This window comes from Eleutherodactylus coqui, chromosome 4 (assembly GCF_035609145.1).
Source record: "Eleutherodactylus coqui strain aEleCoq1 chromosome 4, aEleCoq1.hap1, whole genome shotgun sequence".
Taxonomy (NCBI): Eukaryota; Metazoa; Chordata; class Amphibia; order Anura; family Eleutherodactylidae; genus Eleutherodactylus; species Eleutherodactylus coqui.
In genome coordinates, this window is record NC_089840.1 from 57795777 (window position 1) to 57810177 (window position 14401).

Here is a 14401-nt window from a genome sequence, read left to right on the forward strand (position 1 = left end):
AGGCCGGGCTCTCGCGATAACATCGCGAGTTCCGGCCGGAGACACACAGGGATCGCGATCCCTCTGTGAACTCTACTTAGATCGCGGCAGGGAAGGGGTTAACAGCGGCGGGCGCATCTCCGATGTCCCCCCGCTGTTGGAGCGGGACGCCGGCTGTGACTGACAGCCGGCTCCCGCTGCAGGATAGCGCGGGATCTTATGTGATCCCGTGTTATCTCCAGGACGTACCAGGTACGTCATGTTGCGGGAAGTACCAGGCTGCCATGACGTACCAGGTACGTCCAGGAGCGGGAAGGGGTTAAAGCCTTATTTATAAAGTGATTTATTAAAGATTTCTAAGAATCATCGTGGAGTACGGCAAATTTCAGAGTTTTCCTCGACAGCTGCGTGTCACGGCGACCCCACAGACCTACTTTGGTCCAGAACCTCCGACAAACCGGTATGGCCAAAACTGAGACACGAGACCCTACTGGTGGCACCTCCCATTTATGTTGACTGGGAAACTATGGTGTTGCTTCATGTGTTTGGGCTCTACCTTCGAGGGGTCCAGACCGTGAAGAGCCCTTCATTGCTGAGGATGGGAGAACCCCAACCTGTTTCCCTCGACCTTTCTACATACTAGAGGAAGATCCCAAACGGTAGGCATTATCCTTTATGGAGTCCATATGCTCTAATAGACCTTGAGGAGACAACCTTTTAAAGGGATTGTACAAAATGAAAAAAAAAATATGCTTGCTTTCTTCTAGATGCCTGTCTGGTATTGCAACTCAGCTTCATTGAAGTGAATATGACTAAGCTGCAGTTCTGCACACCAACTGTTTTTAATGAAATTAGTCATTTTTTTCTAATGTTGTATAACCCCTTTAAGATTTCTGAAAGATATCTAATGTCCTGACACTTTACTGGAGGGAACAAGCAGAGAACGTGAGTTTAACGACTGCTGTACATTTGTGATTCAACGGTTTCAATTTTCAAAAATGATGCCTTCTTCTGCAGAATGTGAAAAATGAATCAAATGGATATTAAAGGGGTTGTACGCTTCTTAACTATTGATACAACTATTGATGGAACTACTGCAATGTGTTTGGAGATATCTGCTTCCTGCTCCGTACACACTGCCAGTTGCCTCGCAAACAGTTGATCGGTGGGATTAAGACATGGACATCCCCATTTAACATCATGTTTGCTGAGAGATAACACATAAATCCACAATCCACAGGATAGGGAATAACTTGCTGATCTGTGTGGTCCTACCACTGGGACCTTCACTGATCCAGAGGTACATCCCTAAATTTTGAAAGCAGTGGCATTCACTTCAATGGGAACTACTGGAGAGAGCCGAGTTCAAGCTCTCAGCAATCTACGGTGCCTCCATTGACGTGAATTGAGCAGCGGCCACTGCTATCAAAGTTTAAGGAGGCTCCAGGGGGAGATATCTCTGGATTGCTGGGTATCCTGGTGGTCGGACCTCTACTGATCAGCAAGTTGTTCCCTATACTATGGATGGGGAACAACTTACCAAGATGTGAATACCCCTTAAAAGAGAAACCCCAAGTTTGCCCGCCATCAGCTTCTTTACTTTTGAAGTGTGATACTAGTAAATTGTCACAAGGGCTGTTGCCACAGCATAGTATGACATAACAATTTTATAGTATTGGGCTCCGAAATTGATAGTGTCAACTGTGGGAGAAGCGGAGGGAAGGTTAGAAGAGACTAAAGAACTTGTGAGAGGCTGTAAATGTCAATGACTCCTGGAATACATGCGCTCATATAACAGTTCTTGTATATCATTTAATAACAGTATAAACTCATATTATGGTTTATATCCTGTAATTCACATTACAACTATGCAGGACTTCTACTCTTCTAAATCAGGAAACTTGTGTTAGTGTAGGCAGCGCTGGCAGCCCGCCACAACCCGTGACTAGTCAGATGAGAGCAGGAGATTCTGTAACTGAGACAACTTGTGAAAAGTATGGGGCACACTAATTGCTTTTGTTTCTCAGCTCCACATCAGCATTGCTTCACACTATGATTCTACTTCTTCTATCTGCTTCTTTATAACCTAACAGTCCTTTAGCTTGCTGGAAGTCCTGCAATAATCCGTCATTGACCTTGAAATGAACAAGTATTCAATTCTCTTTGTTTTTTTAATGGGTGTTATCATTCAGCAAAGAGAAATTTCTGCAGAGTCATTAACAGTTTTACATTTGAAGGTCAGGCTGAAAATACTTGTTTGGCGTATTTACTGACTTGTCATTCTCTGTGAGTCATACCTTCTTGTGACTTAATTTTTGTAACATGTACCAACATGTCAGTGAATGCTTACTAAATACTAACAGGTCACTTTCACACTTTTAGGCTCTTTTACATTAGATGACCAGATGCCTGACAGGTCGTCCCAGTGATGATCATGCAACAGCCCAGAGGGGTGACCCTGGGCACCTGGCTAACGTAAAGAGCTGGGAGGAAGAAGCGCTGTTTTGTCACAGCAGCACTTACTAGGCTCTGGTCTTGAAGGGATGACACGCAGCCAAGGTCAGAGTAAAATCGCAGACCAGCTTTGACACCCCTATGATAGGGAATAAACGGGTTGATGGGGGTAGTAGTACTTATCACTCGTGATGCCACCGTTCCCCATACTGGTATGCTACGCAGCAGAGAACTGTACACAGAGACTTGTGTATAGTACCTCAGGTTCCCAGGAACAATCAGGGTCCGGTATAACTTTTACTGAGTGAATAAACTTTTACAACAGGTACTCAAAGTAATGCAGGTACAATTCTTTCTAAGTAACAGCAGGTTAGAGCTCAGAGTTAGGGAGGATACACAGGATGAATATGGTCCTATAGTCTACGTTATCTGTACGTCACCGGTCCTGGATTGGGAACACTCTAGAGGAGGAAGAGGGCAGGGGTTGCTCCACAGACTCTCTGGCAGACTATTATTGACAGACAAGGCTCAAACAATAAACACCCCACACGGCAGATGCGTCGGTGTAACTCCATCACGTACCTCTGTGCGGTGATCCTAACTTTGGACGGCCGCACAGGAAAAGCCTGTAGTGTGAACTGATACCTAAACAGAATTATTGTAGGGCTCTCTCTCTACTGATGGGACTCACTCCGTTCACATCCACACTCCAAGCGCTACGGGAAGTCGCTCCTCTTCCTCCATCTTCACCAACATGGAAGCTGAAGGTGCTTCCATGTTGCTCTATGTTAGCACTCTCTCAGGTAGACAAGATGGAAGCCCTCTTCCCGCTCTCAAGCACTCCTATTTACATCCTTCACTCATACCACATGACATGACAAACTGTTACATTTAAATGCAGGCAATGACTTTATTACTGTTAACCTCTCAAGCGCCGTAGCTGTGCAACACGCACACTGGATATGACAAGACAAGCTGTGCACAGAGCATCTACATAGGACAAAACGTGTATGACATTTATGGAGGGGACCAGGATGGTGTTCTGGGCCACTACAATCATTCCTGTGTTTTTACACATGAATTATTATCGCTAGTGAATGGAGGTGGAGAGGGCTGGAGATTGTTCTGGCTCACCTCTTTCACAGTAAACAGGAAGTTGTTCATAAGTGAACAACTGCCTGCTTACACGGACCAGTCCATGCTTAAGTTTTATTAAGGTGATCAGACGTCCCAATTTAGATGGGACAGTTCCTCTTTCCCTAGGATTCCTAAGCGGGGTGGCTTTTTTCCCACTTTCGGGATGTCTGGTCACTATGAAGGCGATTACCAGCCAAGGAGATGCGGCTTCCTGGCTGCTAATCAATTAGCAGCAACACTGTGGGATGCACACAATGATGGTAGTGTGCAGCCGGGATCCTCCTCCCCTGACTTCTCCTCCTTAGTTCCACAGAAGGAGAGGAGAAGGGAGGTGGAACGCAGAGCAAAGGAGCAGCGTCGCTCTGAAGACCTGGAGGGGGTAGCACTCCCCGGCTTTCGATTCCCAGCAGCCTGGTCTGGTGTGGCGCTGCTGGTTAGGTGATGCTGGTCAGGTGAGACCACTACAGGGTGCTGGGAACCAAAAGCCAGAGAGCACTGATAGCGGTAAGCCTTTGGAGGAGATGAGGGAGAATGCTGCATAGTATGAAATTAGCTGGGTTACGCAGCTGATTGCCAGTCAAAATCCGCACCAAGAGTATGGATTTTGACTGTTTGTTGGATGCGGAAATGCTGCAGAGTTTGCTTCCTATCTTTTTTGAAACGGTCCTGTACTTTCTATAACGACAGAGGTAAAATCATACTTTGTGATAATCCCCCAAGTATTGCTTGATGCACTCATAAAAGCTTAAAAGTGCATATTTTTGACTGTTTGATCTCCCTTACTTTTAAGCGTGGCACACCACACCACTTTTCTATCCCACAAATGATGGATAAATGTTTGCTCCAACTATTGGAACTGGGCTAATCTATAATATATTGATGGAATGTATTTGTTGCAGCGCACTGGCCACAATCAGGAAATGGAGCTGAGATTGCATCATTACATCAACCCCAGTCCAAGTGATCACACCTTCGGTGCATTCCCTTGTGCCAATGAATGCCTCTTTCCTGGGCTGCCAGCGAGCGCGGGATGAATTTTCGGGAAGGGTTTAAAAATATAAGCCCTTGCCGAAAACCATCCTAAAATGTGTAAAAATTAAAAAAAAAGGATACTCACTAGGGATGAGCGAGTATACTCGCTAAGGCACTACTCGCTCGAGTAATGTGCCTTAGCCGAGTATCTCCCCGCTTGTCCCGAAAGATTCGGCGGGGAGCTGCAGGGGAGAGCAGGGAGGAACGGAGGGGAGATCTCTCTCTCCCGCCCGCTCTGCCCTGCTCCCTGCCGCAACTCACCTGTCAACTGCGGCGGCCCCCGAATCTTTAGGGACGAGCAGGGAGATACTCGGCTAAGGCACATTACTCGAGCGAGTAGTGCCTTAGCGAGTATACTCGCTCATCCCTAATACTCACCTTTTCCCTGCAGCTGGAGTTCAGCCACATTCGGCCGGCAGTTCTCCTGAACTGCTCTGTGTAATATTCAGCAGGCGGGGATTGGCTGAGCACAGGGACCAATCAGAGGCAGCTCTCAGCTATTGAATGACAGCTGAGAGCTGCCTCTGATTGGTCCCTGCGCTCAGCCAATCAGAGGCAGCACTCACTCACCCATTCATGAATTCATGAATGGGTGAGTGAGAGCTGCCTCTGATTGGTGAGGGCTGTGACCAATCAGAGGCAGCCCATTCAGCAGGTGGGAATTTTAAATCCCCGCCTGCTGAATACTACACAGAGCTGTTCAGGAGAACTGCCGGCCGGATGCGGCTGAACTCCGGCTGCAGGGAAAAGGTAAGTATATATTATTTTTTTATTTTTACACATTTTAGGATGGTTTTCAGGGAAGGGCTTATATTTTTAAGCCCTTCCCGAAAATTCATCCCGCGCTCGCCGGCAGCCTATTGCTTTCAAAGGAGCCGGCTGTGTTGCCGGCTCCATTGAATTCAATGGGTCAACATTGTTCTCCTATGCCACAGCTGTGCCACAGCTGTGGCACAGCTGTGGCAGAGGATAGCGGGCTGTGTTGGGCGGTTTCACTGAAAACGCTGCTAGGTGCAGCTTTTTCAGTGAATCGTCGGCCCCGGTCATGCGATTTGCGGATACGCATCCGTTATGCGATCCGCAAATCGCGGGAAAAAACGTCCGTGTGACCGAGGCCTTAGTGACATTTTGGTGATGTCTGTGGAGGGTATCGTAGTTGCTCTCTACATGAATGAACCAGTATTTTACTCTACTTTCAGTATTCCATTCTGATATGGAAAACAAGATCAGAAAAACTTTAGGCTATGTTCACATCTGTGTTGCAGGCTCAGGTTCAGAACCGCCACCGCAAATCCAGCACAAAATGCCAGACAAAATAGAGCAGCACAATGCTCTAATTTCTCTGGGAAAATGATGGAGGGCAGGATGGAATCCAGATGGATCCTTTTTTTTCATCTTGCTCTCTCTACCCTATTATATTATAAGATTAGTTTGTATTGCGTATTATATTTATATGTATTGACATGATTCTTGATAGGATAAGGAGTTAAGGCCCATTTAAACGGAGCGATGATCGCTTAAAGATCGCTCAAACGACAGTTTGAGTGACAGTTTTGAGCGATCATTTTGCATAAACTATTAAGTAGCTGCTCAGCTACTTAATAGTTATCTAGTGTGCAAATGAAGCCTTTAGCTGAATGCAGTTAATAGCCAGAGGACTCTTATCTGCTTTCAGTTTCTTTGTTCTCCAACGGAAAACAATGCTATCAGCACTACCCGCAGAGAACTGCTGATAAGACCGAAGGATGATTTTTAGGTTGGCCCGAATTTAACGATCAGCTAGCTGTGCACGAAAAGTGCACGATGGCCGCGCATTTAAACACAACGATGATCGCTTTTTAGCTATTTCTGAGCGATTATAACTCCGTGTAAATGGGCCTTTAGTCAGGACATGGCACATTTACTACTCCCCCAACTATTATTTCTGTATTTATAAGCAGTTTAGTGCTGATCTTGGCAGCTTTCTGCTAATGGAAGTCTGGAATATACCTGCTTATTTTAATTAGATTAGTCACAGGATAGAATAAAATGAACTCATTATTATTTCTCCATGGCTCCAAGGCAGTTAAACTCGCAGAACTATTTTCTTTAATGCAATTGCATTAGATAGCATTGCTACATCATGTGTTGTAATTAGAGATGAGCGAACGTACTCGTCCGAGCTTGATATTCGTGCGAATATTACGGTGTTCGGGATGCTCGTTACTCGTAACGAGTACCACGCGGTGTTCCGGTTACTTTCACTTTCCTCTCTGAGACGTTAGCGCGCTTTTCTGGCCAATTGAAAGACAGGGAAGGCATTACAACTTCCCCCTGTGACGTTCAAGCCCTATACCACCCCCCTGCTGTGAGTGGCTGGGGCGATCAGATGTCACCCGAGTATAAAAGTCGGCCCCTCCCGCGGCTCGCCTCAGATGTCTTGTGAGTTAGCTGAGGGAAAGTGCTGTTCTATTGGAGTTGCTGTAGGGAGAGTGTTTGTAGTGAGTGTAGGCTTCAAGAACCCCAACGGTCCTTCTTAGGGCCACATCTACGTGTGTGCAGGCTGCTGTTAGCAGTGGAGAAATTTATTTTTTTTTCTCAAAATCGGCAGTGCAGATCATTGCACCCGGTATTAGGGACAGAAGTGGTGCTTAGGCAGGGAGAGTGTTAGGAGTGAGTGTAGCCTTCAAGAACCTCAACGGTCCTTTCTAGGGCCACATTTAACTGTGTGGAGTACTGTGCAGGCTGCTGTTAGCTGTGTTGCTTTTTTTTTTTTTTCTCAAAATCGGCGGTGCAGAGCATTGCACCCTCCATTGATACTACAGGCACAGAATTGTGTAGGCAGGGCCACAACACAGTTATTAGTCATTGAATAGACGCAGTGGGCCTTTTCTTTTTTAACAAAAGGGAAAAAAGTATATTTGCCCTGCCTCTGTCAGTCCTAAGGGCTCTGGGTACGTGTGTGCTGCGTGGAGAACGTAAAAAAATCAGACGCAACCAGCTACGGTTGAGTGCAGCCTTGCGCCAATTTCTATCCTGCCTGGGAAATACCTGCTCTGCCACAGTTAATAACTCTGCAACAGTAAAGTTCTGTGACACTTTTGCAGGGCCGCAACACAGTTGTATTAGTCATTGAATAGACGCAGTGGGCCTTTTCTTTTTTAACAAAAGGGAAAAAAGTATATTTGCCCTGCCTCTGTCAGTCCTAAGGGCTCTGGGTACGTGTGTGCTGCGTGGAGAACGTAAAAAAATCAGACGCAACCAGCTACGGTTGAGTGCAGCCTTGCGCCAATTTCTTTCCTGCCTGGGAAATACCTGCTCTGCCACAGTTAATAACTCTGCAACAGTAAAGTTCTGTGACACTTTTGCAGGGCCGCAACACAGTGTCAGTTATTAAACTTATTATTCAGTGAATAGACGCAGTGGGCCTATCCTTTTAAACAAAAGGGAAAAAAGTATATTTGCCCTGCCTCTGTCAGTCCTAAGGGCTCTGGGTACGTGTGTGCTGCGTGGAGAACGTAAAAAAATCAGACGCAACCAGCTACGGTTGAGTGCAGCCTTGCGCCAATTTCTTTCCTGCCTGGGAAATACCTGCTCTGCCACAGTTAATAACTCTGCAACAGTAAAGTTCTGTGACACTTTTGCAGGGCCTCAACACAGTGTCAGTTATTAAACTTATTATTCAGTGAATAGACGCAGTGGGCCTATCCTTTTAAACAAAAGGGAAAAAAGTATATTTGCCCTGCCTCTGTCAGTCCTAAGGGCTCTGGGTACGTGTGTGCTGCGTGGAGAACGTAAAAAAATCAGACGCAACCAGCTACGGTTGAGTGCAGCCTTGCGCCAATTTCTTTCCTGACTGGGAAATACCTGCTCTGCCACAGTTAATAACTCTGCAACAGTAAAGTTCTGTGACACTTTTGCAGGGCCGCAACACAGTGTCAGTTATTAAACTTATTATTCAGTGAATAGACGCAGTGGGCCTATCCTTTTAAACAAAAGGGAAAAAAGTATATTTGCCCTGCCTCTGTCAGTCCTAAGGGCTCTGGGTACGTGTGTGCTGCGTGGAAAACGTAAAAAAATCAGACGCAACCAGCTACGGTTGAGTGCAGCCTTGCGCCAATTTCTTTCCTGCCTGGGAAATACCTGCTCTGCCACAGTTAATAACTCTGCAACAGTAAAGTTCTGTGACACTTTTGCAGGGCCGCAACACAGTGTCAGTTATTAAACTTATTATTCAGTGAATAGACGCAGTGGGCCTATCCTTTTAAACAAAAGGGAAAAAAGTATATTTGCCCTGCCTCTGTCAGTCCTAAGGGCTCTGGGTACGTGTGTGCTGCGTGGAGAACGTAAAAAAATCAGACGCAACCAGCTGCGGTTGAGTGCAGCCTTGCGCCAATTTCTATCCTGCCTGGGAAATACCTGCTCTGCCACAGTTAATAACTCTGCAACAGTAAAGTTCTGTGACACTTTTGCAGGGCCGCAACACAGTTATTAAACTTATTATTCATTCACTAGAGGCAGTGGGCCTTTCCTTTTTAAAAAAAAGTTAAAAAATTATATTTGGCCTGCAGGCTTGCGCCAATTTCTTTCCTGCCTGTGAAATCAAATCACTGCTAATACAGCATGCTGAGGGGTAGGGGTAGGCCTAGAGGACGTGGACGCGGCCGAGGACGCGGAGGGCCAAGTGAGGGTGTGGGCACAGGCCGAGCCAGTGCGGTGTCCAGGGGTAGAGGCAGGGCCAGACCGAATAATCCACCAACTGTTTCCCAAAGCGCCCCCTCGCGCCATGCCACCCTGCACAGGTCAAGGTGCTCTACGGTGTGGCAGTTTTTCACAGAGACGCCTGACGACCGACGAACTGTGGTGTGCAACCTTTGTCGCGCCAAGATCAGCTGGGGAGGCACCACCAACAGCATGCGCAGGCATATGATGGCCAAGCACCCCACAAGGTGGGACGATGCCCGTTCACCGCCTCCGGTTTGCACCACTGCCTCTCCCCCTGTGCCCCAACCTGCCACTGAGATCCAACCCCCCTCTGAGGACACAGGCACTACCGTCTCCTGGCCTGCACCCACACCATCACCTCCGCTGTCCTCGGCCCCATCCAGCAATGTCTCTCAGCGTAGCGTCCAGACGTCGCTAGTGCCACAGTTTGAGCGCAAGCGCAAGTACGACGCCACGCACCCGCACGCTCAAGCGTTAACCGTGCACATTGCAAAATTGATCAGCCTAGAGATGCTGCCGTATAGGCTTGTGGAAACGGAGGCTTTCAAAAGCATGATGGCGGCGGCTGCCCCGCGATACTCGGTTCCCAGTCGCCACTACTTTTCCCGATGTGCCGTCCCAGACCTGCACGACCACGTCTCCCGCAACATTGTACGCGCCCTCACCAACGCAGTTACTGCCAAGGTCCACTTAACAACGGACACGTGGACAAGCACAGGCGGGCAGGGCCACTATATCTCCCTGACGGCACATTGGGTGAATTTAGTGGAGGCTGGGACAGAGTCAGAGCCTGGGACCGCTCACGTCCTACCCACCCCCAGAATTGCGGGCCACAGCTCGGTGGTGGTATCTGCGGCGGTGTATGCTTCCTCCACTAAAGCACCTTCCTCCTCCTCCTCCTCCAACGCAACCTCTGTCTCGCAATCAAGATGTGTCAGCAGCACGTCGCCAGCAGTCGGTGTCACGCGGCGTGGCAGCACAGCGGTGGGCAAGCGTCAGCAGGCCGTGCTGAAACTACTCAGCTTAGGAGAGAAGAGGCACACGGCCCACGAACTGCTGCAGGGTCTGACAGAGCAGACCGACCACTGGCTTGCGCCGCTGAGCCTCCAACCGGGCATGGTCGTGTGTGACAACGGCCGTAAGCTGGTGGCGGCTCTGCAGCTCGGCAGCCTCACGCACGTGCCATGCCTGGCCCATGTCTTTAATTTGGTCGTTCAGCGCTTTCTGAAAAGCTACCCCCACTTGTCATACCTGCTCGGAAAGGTGCGCCAGCTCTGCGCACATTTCCGCAAATCCCACACGCACGCTGCCACCCTGCGGACACTGCAACATCGGTTTAATCTGCCAGTGCACCGACTGCTGTGTGACGTGCCCACACAGTGGAACTCTACGCTCCACATGTTGGCCAGACTCTATGAGCAGCGTAGAGCTATAGTGGAATACCAACTCCAACTTGCGCGGCGCAGTGGGAGTCAGCCTCCTCAATTATTTACAGAAGAGTGGCCCTGGTTGGCAGCCATCTGCCAGGTCCTTGGAAAATTTGAGGAGTCTACCCAGGTGGTGAGCGGCGATGCTGCAATCATTAGCGTCACCATTCCTCTGCTATGCATCTTGAGAAGTTCCCTGCAAAGCATAAAGGCAGACGCTTTGCGCTCGGAAACAGAGCCGGAGGAAGACAGTATGTCGCTGGATAGTCAGAGCACCCTCCTGTCTATATCTCAGCGCGGTGAGGAGGAGGAGGAAGAAGATGAGGAGGAGGGGGAAGAGACATCTTGGCCCACTGCTGACGGTACCCATGTTGCTTGCCTGTCATCCTTTCAGCATGTATGGCCTGAGGAGGAGGAAGAGGAGGAGGAGGAGGATCCTGAAAGTGATCTTCCTAGTGAAGACAGCCATGTGTTGCGTACAGGTACCCTGGCACACATGGCTGACTTCATGTTAGGATGCCTTTCTCGTGACCCTCGCGTTACACGCATTCTGGCCACTACGGATTACTGGGTGTACACACTGCTCGACCCACGGTATAAGGAGAGCCTTTGCACTCTCATTCCCGAAGAGGAAAGGGGTTCGAGAATGATGCTATACCACAGGGCGCTGGTGGACAAACTGATGGTAAACTTCCCATCCGACAGCGCTAGTGGCAAAAGGCGCAGTTCCGAGGGCCAGGTAGCAGGGGAGGCGCAGAGATCAGGCAGCATGTACAGCGCAGGCAGGGGAACATTCTCCAAGGCCTTTGCCAGCTTTATGGCTCCCCAGCAAGACTGTGTCACCGCTCCCCAGTCAAGGCTGAGTCGGCGGGAGCACTGTAAAAGGATGGTGAGGGAGTACGTAGCCGATCGCACGACCGTCCTCCGTGACGCCTCTGCCACCTACAACTACTGGGTGTCGAAGCTGGACACGTGGCCTGAACTCGCGCTGTATGCCCTGGAGGTGCTTGCTTGTCCTGCGGCTAGCGTCTTGTCAGAGAGTGTGTTTAGTGTGGCTGGGGGAATCATCACGGATAAGCGTACCCACCTGTCAACCGACAGTGCCGACAGGCTTACACTCATCAAGATGAACAAAGCCTGGATTTCCCCAGACTTCTCTTCTCCACCAGCGGACAGCAGCGATACCTAAGCAATACGTAGGCTGCACCCGCGGATGGAAGCATCGTTCTCTCTCACCATCCAAAACGGGGACATTTCTGCTTCATCAATCTGTGTATAATATTCCTCCTCCTCCTCCTCCTGCTCCTCCTCCTGAAACATCACGTAATCACGCCGAACGGGCAATTTTTCTTAGGGCCACAAGGCTCACTCATATAATTTTTCTAAACAATTTTTATATGTTTCAATGCTCTTAAAAGCGTTGAAACTTTAACTTGAACCAATTTTTCGTTAAACTGGGCTGCCTCCAGGCCTAGTTACCACTTAAGCCACATTAACCAAAGCGATTAATGGGTTTCACCTGCCCTCTTGGTTGGCCATGGCCAATTTTTCTGATGTACATTAGTACTGTTGATACAGCAATTTTTGTGGGCCCTCGCCTACAGTGTAATCAAATGAATTTTTAGCCCACCTGCATTACAGCTGATGTTACATCCGCTGTGTTGGGCAATGCAATGGGATATTTTTATGTACCGCCGGTGACTTCCTGGCACCCACCCATGCTGTGGGTCCACAGAGAATTATAAATGCATCTGAAACCACATATAAAGAACCCCAGTCAGACTGGGGCATGCAGTGTGGGCCGAAGCCCACCTGCATTAAGCACGACATTACTACCTCAGCTGTGTTGGGCAATGCAATGGGATATTTCTATGTACCGCCGGTGGCTTCCTGGCACCCACCCATGCTGTGGGTCCACAGGGAATTATAAATGCATCTCTTTCCACTTGTAAAGAACCCCAGTCTGACTGGGGCATGCAGTGTGGGCCGAAGCCCACCTGCATTAAGCACGACATTACTACCTCAGCTGTGTTGGGCAATGCAATGGGATATTTTTGTGTATCGCCGGTGGGTTCCAGGGAGCCACCCATGCTGTAGGTGCACACGGAGTTTAACCTACATGTGTCCACTTCTAAAGAACCCCAGTCTGACTGGGGCATGCAGTGTGGGCCGAAGCCCACCTGCATTAAGCACGACATTACTACCTCAGCTGTGTTGGGCAATGCAATGGGATATTTTTATGTACCGCCGGTGGCTTCCTGGCACCCACCCATGCTGTGGGTCCACAGGGAATTATAAATGCATCTGTTTCCACCTGTAAAGAACCCCAGTCTGACTGGGGCATGCAGTGTGGGCCGAAGCCCACCTGCATTAAGCACGACATTACTACCTCAGCTGTGTTGGGCAATGCAATGGGATATTTCTATGTACAGCCGGTGGCTTCCTGGCACCCACCCATGCTGTGGGTCCACAGGGAATTATAAATGCATCTGTTTCCACTTGTAAAGAACCCCAGTCTGACTGGGGCATGCAGTGTGGGCCGAAGCCCACCTGCATTAAGCACGACATTACTACCTCAGCTGTGTTGGGCAATGCAATGGGATATTTTTGTGTATCGCCGGTGGGTTCCAGGGAGCCACCCATGCTGTAGGTGCACACGGAGTTTAACCTACATGTGTCCACTTCTAAAGAACCCCAGTCTGACTGGGGCATGCAGTGTGTACCGAAGCCCACCTGCATTAAGCACGACATTACTACCTCAGCTGTGTTGGGCAATGCAATGGGATATTTCTGTGTACCGCCGGTGGCTTCCTGGCACCCACCCATGCTGTGGGTCCACAGGGAATTATAAATGCATCTGTTTCCACTTGTAAAGAACCCCAGTCTGACTGGGGCATGCAGTGTGGGCCGAAGCCCACCTGCATTAAGCACGACATTACTACCTCAGCTGTGTTGGGCAATGCAATGGGATATTTTTATGTACCGCCGGTGGGTTCCAGGGAGCCACCCATGCTGTCGGTCGACAGGGACTTCACAATAGGGAGTTGTACCTGCCTGTGTCTATGAATTAAAAAGCCCGGTCTGACTGGGGAATGCAGAGACACCTTGACAGAATGAATAGTGTGTGGCACATAGGTTCCCCATTGCTATGCCCACGTGTGCAGCTCCTGATGGCGGTGGCACAGGATTCTATTTCTCATTGCTTCTGTACAGCATTGTGGGCTATCGCCCCGCCCCTTTTAAAGAGGGTCGCTGCCTAGCCGTGCCAACCCTCTGCAGTGTGTGCCTGCGGTTCCTCGTCATGGCAGACGCACTTCTAAATAGACATGAGGGTGGTGTGGCATGAGGGCAGCTGAAGGCTGCGCAGGGACACTTTGGTGTGCGCTGTGGGGGGGAGGGGGGGCGGTTGGGCAGCATGTAACCCAGGAGAAGTGGCAGTGGAGTGTCATGCAGGCAGTGATTGTGCTTTGTTGGAGGTAGTGTGGTGCTTAGCAAAGGTATGCCATGCTAATGAGGCCTTTTCAGAAGTAAAAGTTTTTGGGAGGGGGGGGGGGCCCACTCTTGCCGCTATTGTGGCTTAATAGTGGGACCTGTGAACTTGAGATGCAGCCCAACATGTAGCCCCTCGCCTGCCCTATCCGTTGCTGTGTCGTTCCCATCACTTTCTT

At 49.2% G+C, this 14401-nt stretch overlaps 1 long non-coding RNA gene across 1 annotated transcript in view; it reads left to right on the forward strand.

Annotated features, from left to right (window-relative positions):
- The first annotated feature begins 509 nt into the window (after window positions 1-509).
- LOC136625376 (uncharacterized) overlaps window positions 510-14401 on the forward strand; it is a 66284-nt gene continuing 52392 nt past the window's right edge. The window contains exon 1 of the long non-coding RNA XR_010792541.1: window positions 510-638. This is a non-coding gene — a long non-coding RNA (uncharacterized lncRNA). The remainder of the gene's footprint in view (window positions 639-14401) is intronic.